This window comes from Sphaerodactylus townsendi, linkage group LG10 (genome assembly GCF_021028975.2).
Source record: "Sphaerodactylus townsendi isolate TG3544 linkage group LG10, MPM_Stown_v2.3, whole genome shotgun sequence".
Taxonomy (NCBI): domain Eukaryota; kingdom Metazoa; phylum Chordata; class Lepidosauria; order Squamata; family Sphaerodactylidae; genus Sphaerodactylus; species Sphaerodactylus townsendi.
The window spans coordinates 13520550-13542410 of NC_059434.1; positions in this window are offsets into that span (position 1 = coordinate 13520550).

The window sequence follows — 21861 nt, forward strand, 5'->3', positions numbered from 1 at the left end:
ATATGTCTGAGCCACTGGGCTACTAATACCGGCCTCAGCCTGATAGCCCTTTGGCTGTTGCCCTTCAGCACACAGACAAGAGCTTATTCTTTTGACCTAGACCCAAAAAAAAACCTCGGAAGAGAAGAGAACACACTCAGCCTAGCTGGGACTCAGCTGCTCGTCGAACCGTCCTCATTTACTCTGTTGCTTCCGAGTGGATTAAGTCAGCTGTGCCTTTTTCGACAATCCTGCAATCGTCTGAATGGGCTTATAGGCCACTCTGTACAGCCATAAAGGAGTCCATTTTCACAGCATAATAGAATTAGTTATCCTGTGTTAACGTGAGCTTCAGTTACCAACCTCACCCCATAGTAGCCCCTGATGGAGAGTGATTCAAATACCTGCGATTCTCTGCATCCCTGCCAGCGGAATTAATCTCAGCGCAGACAGCGGAGAGCGAATGCACTTTGTTTTGGGTGCCCTGCCTTTTCGTCGGCAGAGCGAGGCTCTGTCACCGGGACAGCCATTCTCCTGATATTAATAATGGGATTACAGAATCGGGTCACTGAAAGAATGGAGCTGACTTAGTCAGCAGGTAGCAACGCTGTGCGGATCGAGATTAATTCTCGAGCAAGCTAAAGACAAGTCGACTGCTGGCTCGTTTGCCGCAGGGAGAGTAATTCCTTCCTTTTCAAGAAGGATCTCGACTTAGAGAGTCTTTTGCGATTATAATGCAGCCGTGGCTATCTTCCCGCTTCCAGGCAAGCCGAGTCAGACCAAGAGCCTTCTCGGGCATCCTATCATCTTCGAAAAGGACCACTCTGTTCGGCCACAAAAAGCAAGTGAAGTGTCCTTTGTGGTGGGATTCATCGTCATTGTTATTTATATAGAACATTCAATGGACGTGTCACTTTGGAGCAACATGTAAAAACAAGGCAGGCCCTTTACACCAGATAGGAGCTGGAAGAAGAAGAAGAAGAAGAAGAAGAGGAGGAGGAGGAGGAGGAGGAGGAGGAGGAGGAGGAGGAGGAGTTTGGATTTATATCCCCCCTTTCTCTCCTGTAGGAGACTCAAAGGGGCTTACAATCTCCTTGCCCTTCCCCCCTCACAACAAACACCCTGTGAGGTAGGTGGGGCTGACAGAGCTCCAAGAAGCTGTGACTAGCCCAAGGTCACCCAGCTGGCATGTGTGGGAGTGCACAGGCTAATCTGAATTCCCCAGATAAGCCTCCACAGCTCAGGTGGCAGAGCGGAGAATCAAACCCGGTTCCCCCAGATTAGATACACCAGCTCTTAAACCTCCTACGCCACTGCTGCTCCTGGACCTCCTACACCACTGGACAGGAACTTCTATCCAGAAATATCCCAGTGAACATTACTCTGACCACTGCTTCTCAGAATATAACAGGCATTGGTTAGAAATGGTCGTGGTAAAACTGACACACACACACACAACACACGCACAGGGGCCTGCTTGACATCATCTGTTTCCATTTTAAAAGAGCATGTTTGCAGCTCAAAGACCATGCAGCGCAAGGCCATTTCTGTGTACAGTGATTGTGGCTGATTGCTGCGCAGTGGGTTTTCCCTGCACTTTTTTGTTTAAACAGAGGATTGCGAAATGTTCCCAGCCAAGCCGATCCTTCGTTTTGCCCACCTCCACTTCCTTGTTCGATCCACGCCACCTCCGTCTAGTTGCCTGCCACCTTTTTAAGGGGGTGGGGGCCGTCTTTGGTGTAGCGTTAATTTGGTTGACCATCTAAGTTTTATGTCCGATTCAAGGGTCTATTGCTCAAGTGATAGACGCTCAGCACGAAAATATTTTTTTAAAAAACAGTCCTTTTGATCTTTTTGAAGTGGTGCCTGGAAGAGTGGGAGGAACTGCTCCTGTTCCTCTCTGGAGGAGGAGGAGCAAGAAAACCTGAAGAAAGTGAAATGCATATTGATTTCCTTCACTCTCCCTGCGAAGGAAGAGAAAAAGTTGCACTTTCAGAGATTTCAGAAACTTCGGAGATTCTCTGATCTGAGGCACAGTGAATTTGGGAGAGGGGGAAATGTGTGTGTATTTGATAATCCAACCTGAAGAGAATGAATGCTCAATGCGAAGAAGACTACAAGTGCATAAATGACTGAAGAGTTATTTTTTTTTTGGTCTGCCACTATAACTGCAGCATAACTCTCTTGGTCCCCCCTCCCCTCTCCTGTCTAGTCAACCAATCAAGAACCAGAATAATATTGTGGTTGGTCTAGGAAAAGTCTGGTTCCAGTCCTTACTCGTCTATGATATTCACTGAGTGACTTGAGTGACTCACTGACTCACTCACACACACATATACACATCTTAACATACGGTTGCCAACCATAAGTTGACTTTCTCTTGAGGACCAATGCAGAGCAAAGAAGCAGGTTGCAGTAAGCTGGGTGGGGCAGGCAGGGCCAGAGCGAGGGGAACTGCGCCCGGGGCACATGTGCACCTTGAACCCCTGTCATGCCCACAGCCACCCTACCCCTGCCCCGCCCCGCCTCACCCCCTCCACATCCCCTCCATGCCCCTCCACACCCCCGCACTGCCGCTCACCCCTGCCCCCTTGACACTATGCCACTGGGGGCAGGCAAGGGCTCCTGCCCTGGGTACCAGTTGCTTGGGGGGGGGGGGGCAAGCCACCACAACCCACTGCCACCACAACTAAACTGCTCCAAAGCCTGTAATTGTTTAACTTAGCTCCATGAGAGTGGTTGTAGCTGGGAGAAGACTGGGTGTGGGGACAAGGCCAGGGAGAATTCTCCCCATCGTCACAGGCAGCCTGTAGGCTCCTCCCTTGCAAAACTGAGATGTTTGGTGTGTGTGTGTGTGTGTGTGTGTGTGTGTGTGTGTGTGTGTGTGTGTAATTTTAGTGTTGGCCTCGGGTGCCGTTTCCTGTAGATACACCCCTGAGAATGAAGCTGCAGTCCTCTTTCCTGGGAGTAAGGTCATTGAACAAAAGGGGACTGGAACTTGCTTAATGTTGGACTGGGTGGGCAAAGCAGCCCCAGAATAGCACCCATTCGAGTCCCAGGGTCTTTCATGGCAGGCCTTGAGGACTCAGAATACACATCTAAGTTGGTCTATTTTATCCAACGATGCTGGAAGGCTGGCAGCTCCTTCGTGTCAGTTGTCCTCAGCTGGTACTTTCAATGCTTCCTGCTGCCAGCGAGTTTGCAAGGAATTTGGGACCTTTGCCAGGCTAATGAAACCAATCCTGGGATCAGCTTACCACTTATAGTAAGTTCATTTGGTGAACTCCTTTCTGGCAAAGCATTTGGCACTCACCAAATACGGACCGAAAAATCACGTGTATGATACAATATTTTTTCAGTGTATAAACATACATAAAATGCAATTGCTATTACTAAATCTACACTCTCATTACAAATATCTCCAATGGGAGAACTTCAGTAACTCCGATGCAGTCAAACATCCTTCAATGTTATCAACACAGTTCACCTCAATAAAGAAGAAGAGTTTGGAGTTATATCCCCCCTTTCTCTCCTGTAGGAGACTCAAAGGGGCTCACAATCTCCTTGCCCTTCCCCCCTCACAACAAACACCCTGTGAAGTGGGTGGGGCTGAGAGAGCTCTGAGAAGCTGTGGCTAGCCCAAGGTCACCCAGCTGGCGTGTGTGGGAGTGTACAGGCTAATCTGAATTCCCCAGATAAGCCTCCACAGCTCAGGCGGCAGAGTGGGGAATCAAACCCGGTTCCTCCAGATTAGATACACGAGCTCTTAACCTCCTACGCCACTGCTGCTCCTACGTCACTGCTGCTCCTACACCACTGCTTATAAAGGCTTATAGCCTCATCTGTTGTCTCTTGTCATAGATGTTATACTTCAAATCGGTGACTGAATAATTGTCTTTAAATTCATGAATTATTTTCTTTCAGATGTAAACACGATCACCATTTTCACGAATGGATGCAATATTGTTATGATTGTATCTCCCTCCGGAGTAATGTTAAGCAGGCTGGTTAAAGGAGCCATGCAGCCACATCGAATGCATGGCTTCAAAGCATTCGGCACCCCAAGTTTGGAGCATGACAGGACCAGGCCAAGGAACAGGTTTATTCTCCAGGACTTTGGGGACTGACCTATGCCACTGTTTGCAGTCATGTTGGTTAACTTTCTGATGCCTGACTTTATCCAATCCATGTCCCTTGCAGGATTAAGATTCTTTGGTTTTTATTCCCCTCCCCCCACCATCTCTGGCTTTTATTTCTTTATTCTAATTTGGTTTTCCTGGCATTAATAAGCTTAGACAGCAGCAGTTCTTCCTAGGACTGCATTATTAATTATGTGACGGTTCGTCTTTAATTACTGTTTTGAGTTTTAAAAATCACGGCTTGTGCTGGTTTCAATGAAACTGCAAGATCAGGAATTGCAGCTGCTGCTTTTAATTGATCTTTTTTTTTAAAAAAAACTCACATATTTAATAAATGTTTATCTCTTCCTTTCTCCCAGGAGCTCCGGGAAACAGACATTCATCTCTTCATAAGAACATAAGAACATAAGAACAAGCCAGCTGGATCAGACCAAAGTCCATCTAGTCCAGCTCTCTGCTACTCGCAGTGGCCCACCAGGTGCCTTGGGGAGCTCACATGTAGGATGTAAACGCAATGGCCTTCTGCGGCTGTTGCTCCCGATCACCTGGTCTGCTAAGGCATTTGCAATCTCAGATCAAGGAGGATCAAGGTTGGTAGCCATAAATCGACTTCTCCTCCATAAATCTGTCCAAGCCCCTTTTAAAGCTATCCAGGTTAGTGGCCATCACCACCTCGTGTGGCAGCATATTCCAAACACCAATCACACGTTGCGTGAAGAAGTGTTTCCTTTTATTAGTCCTAATTCTTCCCCCCAGCATTTTCAATGAATGCCCCCTGGTTCTAGTATTCTGAGAAAGAGAGAAAAATTTCTCTCTGTCAACATTTTCTACCCCATGCATAATTTTATAGACTTCAATCATATCCCCCTCAGCTGTCTCCTCTCCAAACTAAAGAGTCCCAAACGCTGCAGCCTCTCCTCATAGGGAAGGTGCTCCAGTCCCTCAATCATCCTTGTTGCCCTTCTCTGCACTTTTTCTATCTCCTCAATATCCTTTTTGAGATGCGGCGACCAGAACTGGACACAGGACTCCAAGTGCGGTCGCACCACTGCTTTATATAAGGGCTTCCCCTCCATGTGACTTTCAAAACAACCCTGCGAGGTAAAATGTAGGGTTTTAAAGGAGAGGTCTTCAGAAAGAATAGAGGCCATTTATGCACGGCTGTTTACCTCACAGTGACGTTTTCCTGCGATGTGGTTGTTTGCGCAGGGATTCTCTCCTGCAAAGTGTCCCTAACTTAGCCAAGCCGCCATTTTGCCTACCCACTCCTTTATTTGGGTGCTGTGTGGTTTCCGGGCTGTATGGCCGTGTTCTAGCAGCATTCTCTCCTGACATAAGAGAAGTCTTGCTCAGGGCAGAGTTAATGAAAGATGCTGTATCGCTGGCCAGTTAACCCAGCCATAGCACTGCTTCTCTTTCCTGACAATATGGTGAAGAGTAGGAAATCGTTGGCTCGAATCTCAGTGCTGCTGTGAGCTCACAAGGGTGGCTTCGGACAAGCCAAACTCTATATCCTCGCTCATCTGCAAGGAAGGGATAATAATCCTGACTCACTTGATAGTGTTGTTGGAAGAACCTCTGCAATGGATTGCGCTTGAGCTGCTTTGAATAGCTGAAGGTGCTATGCAGATAGGAGTCCCGTGGTGCAGAGAGGTGAGCTGCAGGGCTGCAGTCAATGCTCTGCTCACAACCTGAGTTCAATCCCGACAGAAGTCAGTTTCAGGTAGCCGGCTCAAGGTTGACTCAGCCTTCCATCCTTCCGAGGTTGGTAAAATGAGTACCTGGCTTGCTGGGGGTAAAATGTAAGTCGTTTCCCCACTTACCATGACCAGCCTTTGCTGCACGCTACTCTCAGCACGCGTCATTTCTGGCGTGCTCCCGGGCTTCCCCAGGCACCGTTTTGAGGAGCGCCAGGAATGACGGGCGCTGATGGGGCGCAAGAGCGGCAGCGTCGGGGCGGCTGCGTTGTTGCTGCCCCTGTAGTGGGGAGTGCCGGGGGACCCCGCGCTACTTGGCGACAGTAGCGCGCAGCAGATGGTAAGTGGGAAAACGACCGTAGATGACTAGGGAAGACAATGGTAAACCACTTTCTAAATAGTCTGCTTAGTGACGCCACCCCAGAGATCAGTAATGTTCTGCTTGCACGGAGGCCTGCCTTAACTATACAGACGGGGCTACTAATTTACTATTATTATTTTATTCCCTGGCATTGTTTTAGACGTGAGCAGATTCTGGAGAAGCAGCGAATAAATATTCTGATTTTCTAACAACAAAATCATTAGGGCTGGTCATTTCAGTAAATCAAAATGACCAACCCCCCCTCCCCCTGAAAAACGCCGTTCAGCTCCAAAAAAAGCAGAATAGGTTTAAGCTTCTTTGGCTTTCCTAGCTGCTGTGAGGTCAGGAGATTCCCAAACTCACAGGCAACCCTCTCTCCTCACCTCGAACCCAGTTTGGACTTTGCAAGCGAGGAAGGAACCAGCAGGTTTGCTCGTGGAAATCAGGAACCCCAATCTCTGCAGGCAACCCTCCTTCCCTGCTTGCAAAGTCGGTTGAAGTACTGCCAGCGGAGAGGTGGTTCCATGCAACTGAGTACAGACGTCAGCTCTGCTGATCCCTGAATTCAGCTGTGCTGGGCTTGTATGTTTCAGGTTCAGCTTTAAATCCCCAATATTTTTTTTTGGGAAAAGCTGAAACAGCTGATAGCGATTTTCAGATCTTTTAAAGCCTAACACGAAGACTACCAAATAAATGTTCCCCACCCCGAAAAATCATTAACTCTAAAGTACACATGCTTGGACTACTTATGACTGTTACTCACACTGTAGGGCAGTGATGGCAAACCTTTTTGAGACCGAGTGCCCAAATTGCAAGCCAAACCCCACTTATTTATCGCAAGGTGCCAACCCAGCAATTTAACCTGAATGCTGAGGTTTTAGTTTAGAAAAAAACAGTTGGCTCCCTCTTCCTCCGCCCCACCCACTCGAGCAGAGGCCAGCCTGCTCTAGCCTCCAGCAACTCCCGCGCGCACTGCTCTGTGCCTCTCTAGCATCTCTGCCTCCTCTGCACCACCCGCCCCCCTCAGGCAGCAACCACCCGGAGCACAGGCACCAGGCCCACCAGCCAAGTCCTCCCTGCTCACCGCAGTGAATGCACGCCGTGCTCAGTGGCCCAGGCCAGCCTAGATATGTTTGTGTGTGTGTGTGTGGGTGGGTGATTTTCTGCCCCCACACAACGAACTCTGTGTGCACGTGCCCACAGAGAGGGCTCCGAGTGCCACCTCTGGCACCCGTGCCATAGGTTCGCCATCACTGCTGTAGGGTCTCTCCTTGAGAGCCAGCATGATGTAGTGGTTAAGAGCAGGTGTACTCTAATACACGGAATGGGATTTGAGTCACCGCTCTGCCACTTAAACTGTGAAGGCTTATCTGGGGAACCAGATTAGCTTGTGCACTCCTACACATGCCAGCTGGGTGACCTTGGGCTAGTAAAAGTCCTTCTGAGCTCTCTGAGCCCCACCTACCTCACAGGGTGTTTGTTGTGAGGGGAGAAGGGAAAAGAGATTGTAAGCCCCTTTGAGAAAGGGGGGGGTATAAATCCACTCTCCTTCTTCTTGTTCCCCTTATTTTCTCACTTAATTCTTACTCTGCCATGCCTGAGAACAAAATCCTGGATCCTGCAGATGCAGAAGTGCTTTCTCCTCTACCAGTATTCTCCTATGCGGGCCCACAAAAATGCAGCTGGAGAATCCTCCCTGTACTCCTTCAACATACCAGTTTAGATATAAGAATATAAGATCTCGCCTGCTGGATCAGACCAGAGTCCATCTAGTCCAGCATTCTGCTACTCGCAGTGGCCCACCAGGTGCCATTGGGAGCTCACATGCAGGATGTGAAAGCAAGGGCCTGCTGCTGCTGCTGCTGCTGCTCCTGAGCACCTAGTCTGCTAAGGCATTTGCAATCTCAGATCAAGGAGGATCAAGATTGGTAGCCATAGATCGACTTCTCCTCCATAAATCTGTCCAAGCCCTTTTTAAAGCTATCCAGGTTATTGGCCATCACCACCTCCTGTGGCAGCATATTCCCAACACCAATCACACGTTGCGTGAAGAAGTGTTTCCTTTTATTAGTCCTAATTCTCCCCCCCCCCCCCCCAGCATTTTCAATGGATGCCCCCTGGTTCTAGTACTGTGAGAAAGAGAGAAAATTTTCTCTCTGTCAACATTTTCTACCCCATGCATCATTTTATAGACTTCAATCATATCGCCCCCTCAGATCCATGTGCTCATAGAGACCTGATTTACATGTGCAGTAGAATGTGATGGAAAGAAGGTGGTGGATTGTTTATGTGTGGGCCCACACAGTAGACTGGACTAGACCACTGTAGCATATTGGTGGAGGATCATATTTTGGAATATTCCCAGGACCGGATTAAACTAGTGTAGGGCCTGTAGCATATGTTTAAAAAGAACCCTAATTCTTTTAAATGCACATCAATGTTAAAATATAAATTATTTACTTTCATGTTAAAGTAATTCTTTTTTAAAAATTTTCAATACAGCCAGATAATATGACAAATGCCCCACGTGTCAGTGATAGTACTATGTAGGTATACATTTCAAAACGACAATTGAAAAGTATTGTCGAAGGTTTTCATGGCTGAAATCACTAGGATTCCAGTAGTATTTTTTTCCTGACCTTTCGCCTGCATTCATGCCAGCCACAGATGAAACATCTGGAGAGAGTACTACTGGAACACGGCCATACAACCCAGAAAACCCACAACATCCTAGACCAGTGATGGTGAACCTTTTTGAGACCGAGTGCCCAAACTGCAACCCAAAACCCACTTATTTATCGTAAAGTGCCAACCTGGCAATTTAACCTGAATACTGAGGTTTTGGTTTAGAATAATCAGTTGGCTCCAAGGTGCGCATTACTCGGGAGTAAGCTTGGTGGTAGTCGGTGGCTTTGCTTCGAAGCAACCGTGCAATGCTTTGAATGGGTGAATCATGAACCTAGGAGGGTTGGTGAGCAGCAGTGGCGTGGTGGCTAAGAGCAGGTGCATTCTGATCTGGAGGAACCGGGTTTGATTCCCCGCTCTGCCACTTGAGCTGTGGAGGCTTATCTGGGGAATTCAGATTAGCCTGGGCACTCCCACACACGCCAGCTGGGTGACCTTGGGCTAGTCACAGCTTTTCAGAGCTCTCACAGCCCCACCTACCTCACAGGGTGTTTGTTGTGAGGGGGGAAGGGCAAGGAGATTATAAGCCCCTTTGAGTTTCCTACAGGAGAGAAAGGGGGATATAAATCCAAACTCCTCCTCCTCCTCCTCCTCCTCCTCCTCCTCCTCTTCTTCCTCCTCTTCTTCCTCCTCCTCTTCTTCCTCTTCCTCTTCCTCCTCTTCCTCTTCCTCTTCCTCTTCTTCCTCCTCTTCCTCTTCCTCTTCCTCTTCCTCTTCCTCTTCCTCTTCTTCTTCTTCTTCTTTTAGAATAGAATAGAATAGAAGAATAGAATAGAATAGAATAGAATAGAATAGAATAGAATAGAATCTTTATTGGCCAAGTGTGATTGGACACACAAGGAATTTGTCTCCGGTGCATATGCTCTCAGTGTACATAAAAGAAAAATACATTTGTCAAGAATCATAAGGTACAACACTTAATGATTGTCATATAGGTCTAGTAAGCAATCAGGAAACAATCAATAGTAATGAAAACATAAAATGTAAAATCATAAAATAAATCATAAATAAATCATTCTTCTTCTTCTTCTTCTTCTTCTTCTTCTTCTTCTTCTTCTTCTTCTTCTTCTTCTTCTTCTTCTTCTTCTCCTTCTCCTTCTCCTTCTTCTTCTTCTTCTTCTTCTTCTTCTTCTTCCATTTTTCAACAGCATTGCCAGATCGTGGGAATACAGGGAGATGGTAATTTCACCAACCAGCTTGCAAATGATTAGCGCCGGGCCCTCAGAAATGAGGGGCCCGTAGCATATGCTGCTTCTGCTGCTAGGTTAATCTAGCACTGAATATTCCTCACGTTAAGAACTCCCCGCAGAAGACAAAAAGAGAAACTGACACTCTACTGTACCAGTCTCATGAAGTTTTTTTAATGTGAAGTAACATTGAAAGCTTGATTCTGTCTGCCACAGAACGGTGCATCCCATCCTGCCGCTTTGTTCCCCAGCATGGGAAAAAATCAGCCAGAGCTATAACTTGTCTTTAAAGTGACTTTAAAGTGAGGACGTTTGGTGACTTGGCTCTAGCAGTTTGCCGTAAGATGCAGTAGGGGGCGCTTCAAGACCGACGTAGGGAAACGGGGACAGTTTACAAGGAAAGCAATTCCTAGCTTCATGAAGTGGGTAAACAGTCTTGCACGGAACCAAATATAAAATATACATAAAGCAATTAAATATGTATTTAGCCAGGACTCAGATTCAATTTCTGTTTCTTGGCCCTTGGAAACTATCTCCCGAAACTGGACAGGCAAGTGAAAATTACGTTCTTGTTCTGAACGGATTGCCTTGTCTAATCTTCCTAATGTAAGAATAAATGGGTGCTGAATTTCGGCACTCCGAGGAATGCAGCCGTATTGGGTATTTGTATGAGAAGTCCCTTCTGCAGCTTTGAACGACAAAGGCATATAATTTAAATGTTATGCGGCTTCGGTTTCGTTAGGAGGTCTTTTTTTTTTTTTTTGTTCGTTGAACGCCTTATTTCTCTTTTTTGCTTTTGGAATATTTTCTGCTGCTTTATTCTCCTTCCCTCAAGCCCACGCGAGACGGAGAAACCTGTCCTTTGTCCTTGTCCTATAGGATCGATATATTTGGGATCAATATTTATTGAGTTGTACTATTGAAAACCAGTCAATAAAGCAGTTTTACATTGCAAAAGAGAGAGAGAGAGAGAGAGAGAGAGAAACCTGTGTTGTAAAAACTGCTCCATTCCTTACAGCATTAAATGCCTGAGTTAACTTTGCTAACAAGACAGTGTTTCCATCGTAAGGTTATTGAGGAGGCTGCTGCTAGAACAAATCTAACCCGAGGCAATTTCTCCCACTAGAAGGTGGGGGGCTTTGGTGAGCTGGGTTCAGTCCTATCTACTTATGAATACAAATGACAATGACATCCTCTCTTGCTTTCTTTCTTTTTTTTTTGCAAAAAGAAATATGTTTGCATGCTGCTAAGTGACGCGATGTCCAGATCTTCAAGCTTTAATTGGCAACAGAGGTTTTGCAAGGGTCAGTTTTAATTGGTAATGACATATTTTAATTAGGACGACTAAGGATTGAGAAGCGGGTGGTTTATTTTGAAGCCTGTTTTGGCTCTGATTTGCTTTCACAGAGAATGTGGTCATGGTGACTTTGTCGGCATTGTGGCTCAAAAACACAATGATGCCCACGCCTACACCAATGAGACGGCAATAAAGTTTGCGGTGGGGTTTGGATGAAGAGTGTGGAAATGAGCATTGAAATATCGGACTGGAATGTATGCTCCCGGGTGTCCAGTTTGATTTGGGAGACTTATCTATCTCTGATCTGTACTCACCCAGCTCTTAGCAGCAGAAGCAAGCAAGCAAGCAAGCAAGGAAGGAAGGAAGGAAGGAAGGAAGGAAGGAAGGAAGGAAGGAAGGAAGGAAGGAAGGAAGGAAGGAAGGAAGGAAGGAAGGAAGGAAGGAAGGAAGGAAGGAAGGAAGGAAGGAAGGAAGGAAGGAAGGAATCATGTGGTGGTTGGGGTTAGTCATGATTTGTACTCAATACTGTGCACTCTTTGTTGCTGTACCTATGAATGAAATGGTATGCCTGCGTGGACTTCCCAATTTAGCCATCCTCAGTGAAAATGCTGTTGTGGACTTAATCTATAAAAAACGTGGGCAACCGGCTCAAATTTCCTACAATTACGTTAAAAAAACCTCCAACTGCATCCGTTGCAGAGTTTAAAAAGCAACAAAAGCCAAGTATTGAATTTTGTTGTAATTGCGGTCCAGGGGTTTCCGAACATGAAGTTGGCAACTCTCTGCCCCCCCCCACCCCAACCCGGGTGGCCAATGGGGATCTGACAACCGTACCAATCACACACTTTAGGCCTATCCTCCCAGGGTTCTTGTGAAGATAAAATGGAAGTGAGCAAAGTGATGTAAACCCCTTTGGATCCCCCTTGTGGAGAAAGGTGGGGCCAGAGGTGGGATGGTTTGCAATGGTTTGCTAGAACCTGTAGCTAATTTTTTCTAGTTCGCAGAACTGGTTGTTACCAGTCTGGCCTCACTGCCTCTCCCTTAAAACTAGGCTCTTAAAGGGAAAGCACAGGTTTGGTGAGGTTTGGTTTAGGGAGTCCAAAGTTATGGACTCCCAAAGGGAGTGCTCCCATTCCCCATTGTTTCCAATGGGAGCTAATAGGAGATGGGGGTTACACTCCATAACTTTGGACCCCATGAACCAAACTTCACCAAACCTGGGTGGTATCATCAGTAGGGTCTCACAAAGATAATCTGAAATTTTGGTGTTGCTATCTTAATAATTGCATCCCTGAGAGCAGGCATCCCCCTAAATTTCCCCAGATTTTCCTTTTAAATCACCCCCTTCCTGCCAATGCTTGTTTTCTTTCTTTCTTTTATTCTCTCAATGCCTAATAAAGGTTATTATTATTATTATTAAATCCACCCCCTTCGGCATGGATTTAAAGGGAGAATCTGAGGTCCCCAGTTTAAACATTGAAAGTGATGCTGTTTCAGGGTGGGGGATAATCCATCCCAAAACACCATCACTTTCAATGTTGTTTAAACTGGGAACCCCAGATTCTCCCTTTAAGGTGGATTTAACAGGAGAATCTGGGCTCCCTAGTTTAAACACCACTGAAAATAATGCTGTTTGGGGGTGGATTCCAGCATCACTTGTTTAAACTAGGGAGCCCAGATTCTCTTTTTAAATCCACCTTAAAGGGAGAATCTGGGGTCCCCAGTTTAAATAACATTGAAAGTGATGCTGTTTCCCCCAACTGGGGGGGAATGGATACAACACCATAAAATGTTTTCATAGCAGTAATAAAACATTTTGAAAGCATTTTGAAAATGTTTTTTTAAAAAAGATTTCTGCTGTGTGGCATGGCCCATTGCTGTGTTCAGATTTGTGAACTGGGGCATGTTCTAAATGTGATGGTGACTTTGAAACAACCTGGTGGAAAAAATCATTGTTTGTTCATGTTGGGGAAGGGTGGCTACCCATGGGGGCGGGGGGGCATCAAACTCAGGTTTTGCCCAGGGCTCCAGTTTGCCTAGGTATGCCACTGGTGCCTGCCCATACTATAATGACTGTGGGGAGAAAATAACTTTTAAAAAAATCACTGCCGGGGACACTGTGACATCTCTTCTAGGAAAATTTAGAAGAGATGTCACACCTCTCCAAGAGTCACCTGAAAGTTTGTGGTAAAACCATAGAGTTTCCAGAAATTCCTAGAGAGGGTGTGATGCTATTTCCAGGTTTTCCCTGAAGTGACTTCACACAGTTGCTGATGGCTGCCTCATTTCCCCCTCCCTCATCTTCCTCCGGTTGCCAGATTGGGTGTGGCAAACCTACCCTTTGGGTTAGGCCTCAAGTTGCAAAGATACCTCAAATGTGTTAATTTTTAGGCATTGTTTAGTTTTTCAACTGAAAAAAAACCCATTGTGTGCTAATGGCTTCAGCCTCAGAGGCTTGTAGTATGGGCCTCTCTGAAGCTGGTTGGCATGGGTCGCGCTAAATCATTTTTCACTGATTCTTTGTGGCTTTTTATGAGCTGTGATCTGCATTCCCTTTTTGCTTAAGAAGCAGCTTTTGTGGGAAGTCTGCCTGCTATGTAACTTCAAGACCCCTTATCTTTTCAATGACAGACAACGTTAGCAGGTATAGTTCATTCAATTCTGCATTTTATCTCTGCAGGCTTTCGCAATCTGGGGACCCTTCCCGATTTCCAACCTATTATGTAGACATGTGGGGTTGGTGACAGAGGATTGGCTCTGCCTATATATACACGCTGTGCTTCCCTCCCTGCAAGACAAATCACAAAAGAAGAATATAATTGTTGAGGGAGCTCTCGTCTATCCACCTACTTGTTCTGAAAGCAGTGACTAGCCCACTTAACCCTTATGGAAAGTTCTTCTTTAACGCAAGGGATGGATAAGTGGGCTTACCCAGAAGTAGACCTAAAAATAATTCTCATATGGCAAGCTCTACTCCTGACTCATCTTTCCAAGAGTTGTATAAAAAAGAGGAAACCCTGTGATTGCTAAAGGGATTTATATTCTCAATGCAAACTGAGACAACTAAAAATCTCTTTCAGTCACCCCCCTCCCCCCCAAAAAAAGTTAGGGAGGTGGGGGACTGCTTTCTACAGCTTGAGTTAGATTCTGAAGCAGTGGATCTGCAGAAACGAGGCTGTCCACATCAGGCGCTAACTATATAGTGTCTTATTATGAGCAATGCAGGCTGTTATCTGTATGTATGGCTATTAATCATAATGATGCTCTCTTGCGGTGCTAAGGGGGGAAAGCCTATTTTCAGCATGAACAATTTGTTCAGCAGGGCAATGTAACACAGGGATTTTTGTTTTTGCTTGAAAAGGCCTGGTTTTACACTGGCACTTGGGAAGAGACAAATACTTGAAGCCCATGTGTTTCATGGGCTATGACATCTATGGGACAGAAGAAGAAGAAGAAGAAGAAGAGGAAGAGGAAGAGGAAGAGGAAGAGGAAGAGGAAGAGGAAGAGGAAGAAGAAGGAGGAGAGGAGGAGGAGGAGGAGGAGGAGGAGGAGGAGGAGGAGGAGTTGTAGTAGTACCGTGTTTCCCCGAAAATAAGACAGTGTCTTATATTATTTTTTGCTCCCAAAGATGTGCTATGTCTTATTTTCAGGGGATGTCTTATTTTTCTGTGTTCTGTTCGTCGGGCATGCTTCCAAACAAAAACTTTACTATGTCTTACTTTCGGGGGATGCCTTATATTTTGCACTTCAGCAAAACCTCTACCACGTCTTATTTTCAGGGGATGTCTTATATTAGGGGAAACAGGGTAGTAGTTTGGATTTATATCCTCCCTTTCTCTCCTGTGAGGAGGCTCAAAGGGGCTCACAATCTCTTTCCCCTCCCCCCACAATAAACACCCTGAGAGGCGGGTGGGGCTGAGAGAGCTCCGAAGAACTGTGACTAGCCCAAGGTCACCCAGCTGGCATGTGTAGGAGTGCACAAGCTGATCTGGTTCACCAAATAAGCCTCCACAGTTCAAGTGGTAGAGCGGGGAATCAAACCTGGTTCTCCAGTTTAGAGTGCACCTGTTCTTAACCACTACACCATGCTGGCTCTCAAATGACAAAGCTTTACTTATTGCAGTGTGACAACGTTCTACAGGGAGCCATCAGGGAATGCCTAAAAAGAATGAAATCTGGTTCTAACTGGTCACTAGGTGGCAAGGGGCAGGTTCAGTACTCAACCCTCATCCAAGCTCTACTAGTAAGGGGTTGTTCTTTGGGGCAACCTGCCTGCTATTGAAGATTACTCACTAGAGGCCCAATGCTTTACCTTTTCTCTTTCATTGTAGAAGAGGAACCCTATATATACTTCTCATAGCAGTGTGAAGTACCAGGGGATAGCATTTATTTTGTTTAGAGTTGGAGATTCGGACAGTCCAAATCCAGGGTTCATACTGAACCCACACTGATTTGGATGGATTCGGATGAGTAGGGTCCGAATCCGAGCCATCTGAATCCCATCCGATCCAAATCCATGGGATTCGGATCAGCAGCCAACCCGCGGTTTTATTTTTTGGTGTTTTTTCACATTTTGACTTGCAGGGGGCGCATTTTTAGACATATCTGCACCACAATTTCAGAGTATCATCAGCAGACTGCTTTGATGATACCACCCAAGTTTGGTGCAGTTTGGTTCAGAGGTCCAAAGTTATGAACCCTCAAAGGGGGTGCCCCCATCCCCCATTCTGTCCAATGGGAGCTAAGGAGATGGGGCACCCCGTTTGAGGGTCCATAACTTTGGCTCCCATCAACAAAACTGCACCAATATTGGGGGGAATCATCAGGATAGTCTTCTGGTAATACCCTGACATTTTGGTACTGATACGTCTAAAAATGCGCCCCTGACAGGCACCCCCCCCAATTTGCCCAAGATTGTTTGTTTTGCAGTGACTTTGCTCCATTGCTGTCAGTGGGGGCAGTGGGAGATGGGCCCTACCCTTTTTGGGGCCCATAGCATTGAACGCCCTGAAGCAAAGTCCCCCAAACATGGATGGTATCATCAAGAGGCTCTCCTGGAGATACCCTGAAAGTTTTGTGACTGTGCCTTCAGAAATGTGCACTGCTCAGACACCCCCAAAAATTCCCCATTGACAGCAATGCAGCAAACTCAATGCAGAACAAAGAATCTTGGGCAAATTTGGGGGTGCCTGTCAGGGGTGCTATGGTTAAGATAGTGACACCAAAATTTCAGAGTATCATCAGGAGACTGTCCTGATGATACTCCCCATGTTTGGTGCAGTTTGGTTCATGGGGGTCAAATTTATGGACCCTCAAAACTGTAGCCCCCATCTCCTTAGCTCCCATTGGAAAGAATGGGGATGGGGCACCCCCTTTGAGGGTCCATAACTTTGGACCCCTGAACCAAACTGCACCAAACTTGGGGGGGGGTATAATCAGAACAGTCTGCTGATGAAATTTTCGTGCCAATGCACCTAAAAATGCGCTCCCTGCAGGCTGTTACATGAAGAAACACCAAAAAAAATAAAAATGCATCTGAAATTCTTGGACATTCCCAAAGATTCGGGGCAGTCCGAATCTGCAAGGTTTGGAATTTGGCCAATCCGAGCCCATTGACCCAACTGTGGTCCGAATCCGACTCAGAATGAATCTGGCTGGTATCGACCAACTTTAATTTCGTTTGCTTCCCGCTGCAGGATTGGGAGAGAGTATCCTGGAGACTTGTGGACTGTAGTGTTTACATTCAGATATATAGGTGGCAGCACAGAGGAATCCCTACAGGGAAACTGGTCCACCACCTCATGTCAGATCTTTAGAAATTGACCAAGAAGGATCCTGCATCCACCCAGTGTTTCATCTCAGTCCCAAGTAGTGGTTGTTAGCTTCTCTCTGGTGGATTCCACATGGGCTAAAAACAGTGGTGTGAAAATGGTGTAAAATGGTTTAAAACGGTGTAAAAAGGTTTACACTGTTTTCACACCATTTTCACACTGGAAAAATGACATGTGCTTGGGATTGCTATGCACAGTGAACTTTTTTTCATCTACTTTTTACAGCCCAGTCACATGCCAGTGCTGTTCAATGGAAGGTAAAGCCATCCTCCAAGCAGCTAAGATTCTCTTATGCATGTCTGTGTAACTACAAAGATAGCTCCTTAAAAATAAAAAAGGAAAACTATGTATTTCCAGAATTGGCAGGATGAGCTGAGTACAACTATATACTTTTCAGCTGAAAACCTTCCCAGGATCAGAGCCTGCAGAGCAAACGTTTTGGGGCAAACTTCAGCAAATGGTGATAGGGAGTATCCCTTCACCAGAACAAAAATGTTGGGTGCAAGCAAAGGGTGAAACTGACTAGAGAGCAAAACATCACAGGGTGGTATGAGATGAGACACCTCCTGCGCTCTGCATTCTGGACAGCAAGGCAAGGAACATCTTGCATGAGCCTCAAGGGGGAAAAAGTGCACTTTGAAGCATAAAAAATATGCCTAGAGCTTAAAGAAGCCTTTAAGAGGATGTCTTGGGGAAAAAAGCTGTGTGGAATTGCTTCCAAGATGCCTTTTTTAAAAGGTCCTCAGGACGTTTTACTTGTGCTGAGCGGAACGGACCGCTGTTGCTTGCTGCAGTAAGTATTTGTCTTGCAAGAGAAACACATCCACGACAGCCATTTTGCAATCCCCCTCCCCCATTTGACAATAGCACCTGTTATTGCTTCACAATACTCCTACAGCCTCAACACTTTGAGCGGGGGGGGGGGAGTGGGAACTGTCTAATTAGAACTGCAGAGACCCAGGTCAAAGCTCCATGCATCTCACCTGGTCAATTTTAGACCTTTTGTATTTTCTCAGCCTTGCCTTCCTTATAGGTACCGTTGCCAGCCTCTGGGTTGGATCTTGGGATCGTCTCCAGATTAGGGCAATCCGTCCCCCTGGAGAAAATGGGTGCTTTGTGTAAGACTTCAGTCCCAAAATAAAGCAACTGTAGTTTCCAAACTGTAGACTTTATTGGATAACCAAAGCATAACGAGACATAGACGATTTCTACGTAACATAGCTTGGGCTGGATCTTTAATCCCTGATGCCCACGACCCCCCGCTGGGCCGAAGGTGCCACGGCTGCTGCAAGATAACAAAAGGGGAGAGTAGGAACATTACAACACGCATTACACAACGATGAGAACACAAAGGACAGGAACTACTTCACACGTAGAGTAGGAACTTCACACGAGAGTAGGAACATTACAACACGCATTACACAACGATGAGAACACAAAGGACAGGAACTACTTCACACGTAGGCGAATGCCAGCCCTGCCTGGCTATCAGCCCCTGGTCCGGGAGGAGGGGGAAGACAGGCTGGCGCCTGATAGCAATGACTTGAGTCCCCTTCTCCGATTGCCGGAAAGGGGCCATCCTGACACTTTGGAGCGTGGATTCTATGGCATAGTGCTCCACTGAGGTTCCTGTTTTTTCCAGGCTCCATCCCCAAATCTCCACAAGTTTCCCAACCTAGATTTGGGCCCTCTACCTCCCACCCCCACCAGTGACTGGGGTTGCTGTGAGGATAGAGTGAACGTGGTAGTAATAATAATAATAATAATAATAATAATAATAATAATAATTATTATTATTATTATTATTATTATTATTATTATTTGGATTTATATCCCCCCTTTCTCTCCTGAAAGAGACTCAAAGGGGCTTACAATCTCCTTGCCCTTCCCCCCTCACAACAAACACCCTGCGAGGTAGGTGGGGCTGAGAGAGCTCTGCAAAGCTGTGACTAGCCCAAGGTCACCCAGCTGGCGTGTGTGGGAGTGCCCAGGCTAATCTGAATTCCCCAGATAAGTCTCCACAGCTCAGGCGGCAGAGCTGGGAATCAAACCTGGTTCCTCCAGATCAGAGTGCACCTGCTCTTAGCCACTACGCACCTGCTCTTAGCCACTAACCCCGTCTTGAGTGCCATGGAGGACAGGAAAGGTGAAATAAACATGGGAAGAAGAAAGATCTGGATTTCTGTGATTGTTCTCAGTTCATCATTAATACGAAATAGCTTTATGAAGTTAAGGCAAAGTTTGTTATCAGACTTGATTGCACAGCTTTGAGACTCCGGCTAAAAGTGAAAAAGGTATTCTTTAAAGCATTGTTGCTCTAGATGAATTGCAAAAAATAAATACTGTAATTAAGGCTTGTTAAAAGAAAAGAGTTCTGCAAAACATCAAATAGTACTTCTTAGCTCGGGAAGGGTATCTAAGCATCGTATCCGAGAAGAACCTTGATATTAGTTTAAAGAACTGAACAAGAAAGATTTATTGTAGAGTACATCTTGTACTGTTTATCATTTTCATTTTAATCCTTCAGCATGCAGCTGTTCAAAAATACTTTTTTTTCGGGTGCTGCTTTCTTTTCTTGCTTCCTTTTATTATGACGATAGTTTGAGATCCATTTAATTCGCTTCTGTAATATCTTTTGGTCTAATCTCTCCTAGGAAAGTTTAGAAAAAGAAAATCGACTATAAATGCCCTTTTGTGATAATTTTGAGAATTCTTCTGACTTCCTTCGCCGTAGAAGTTTATCTTATTTCAGAGATTTTCTGATCACCTGGTTCCCTAGGGATACGGGAAAGAACTGAGGATCTTCTCAGAAGTGAACTTGCAAGAAAGGTACAAATTCATGAACATGAATTTAGAATGTTGGTGATGGCTTTATGTACAATGGGTTGGATCCCACGAAGGATTTCTGTTGCTGGAGGGGAGTGACAGATTTTTATCAGTTTCTGCCTTCTCATGGAAACCTCCAAATTCCTCCTCATGCCCTGTCCCCACACTTGATAATTTAAGGAACAGGACAAAAAAGAGGGTGATGCTTTAGGAATCTCCCCAATCTCTATGGTGAAAACCATAATGCTACACTATTGTACTGTGTTTTAATGGGGTCGGGCTTATTTTTATTAGAGCCGTATTTAATTTATATTTACTGTATTTTAACTTATTATTGTGCTCTATTATATATTGTTCACCGCCCTGAGCCCTTCGGGGGAGGGCGGTTTATAAGCCTAATAAATAATAATAATAATAATAATAATAATAATAATAATAATAATAATAATAATAATAATAATAATAATAATAATAATAATAATAATAATAATAATAATAATAATAATAATAATGATTCCTAGAACACCTTTCAAAAATGATATCACATCCTATGTGATTCTCTAGGATTCCTCAGCCTGTGTGGCCTTTACCATGGACAATAAGTAATTCCCAATAATGTAATAGAGGATATGATGTCACATCCCCTGAAATTTTACCCTCTGCTGGTACCACTTCCCATATCGGCCAGCTTTGGCCAGTGCAGGGCTAGTAACCTTTCTTCATGCTGGTCCTGCGGTCCTATATCCCACTCCTGAAGGGGAACAATGCAGGCCCTGAATGCATGCAATAGCTTTACTATTTCTTCCTATTTTTGTTTGTGCCACTTTTTATGCTCTGTGTCACAGGGTGTGTCACAGAGTGGCCATGCGAATGATTCAGAAACCTTGAAGTGAGTCTCAACTGCTTGTCATTGGGATAGGCAAATGAATGAAATGTTGTGCGGACATTCTTCTTCATGAGACCCCTTTCTTAAATGTATTTGGTGTGGCCAGCTACTAAAACAAGACATACCAAACTAAAACCTCTCTGAAAGCTTCATCTTTTTACCTGAGAGTAGGCTCCTTAAGTTGCAATCGAGAAAGATCTTTTAATAACCCAGGTGCAGATTATGTTGATGCCACTGTGCCTCTCTTCCTGGGTTCTGGGATGCCCCTCCTCCTGTACGTTGCATTTTATCCAGACCATGATCCCAAAGGATGATGGGGAAGACATTGGATGGGATCAAATCAGGAACAGAAGAAGAAGAAGAAGAAGAAGAAGAAGAGGAGGAGGAGGAGGAGGAGGAGGAGGAGGAGGAGGAGGAGGAGTTTGGATTTATATCCCCCCTTTCTCTCCTGCAGGAGACTCAAAGGGGCTCACAATCTCCTTGCCCTTCCCCCTTCACAACAAACACCCTGTGAGGTAGGTGGGGCTGAGAGAGCTCCAAGAAGCTGTGACTAGCCCAAGGTCACCCAGCTGGTGTGTGTGGGAGTGTACAGGCTAATCTGAATTCCCCAGAGAAGCCTCCACAGCTCAGGCGGCAGAGCTGGGAATCAAACCCAGTTCCTCCAGATTAGATACACGAGCTCTTAACCTCCTACGCCACTGCTGCCACAGAGCACAGACGCGTGTGTAGGGAGCAGATAAGAGATGTGAAGGCTGTTCGTGGGTCAGACTCATGAATGGCTGGGTCCAGGAAAGGCTCTCAATGTTACCAGAAGTTAATAAAACAAAACACTCCCTCTCATATCCCCAGTCAGGTAGATCTGCCCCTGAAGAGCCCAATTACCTGGTTCATAAACTAGCTCAACATGTAGAAAGCTCAGTTTTGAGAGAACTGGGTGCCATTGACCAAAAAGCTAGCTGGATCCAAGTTGATT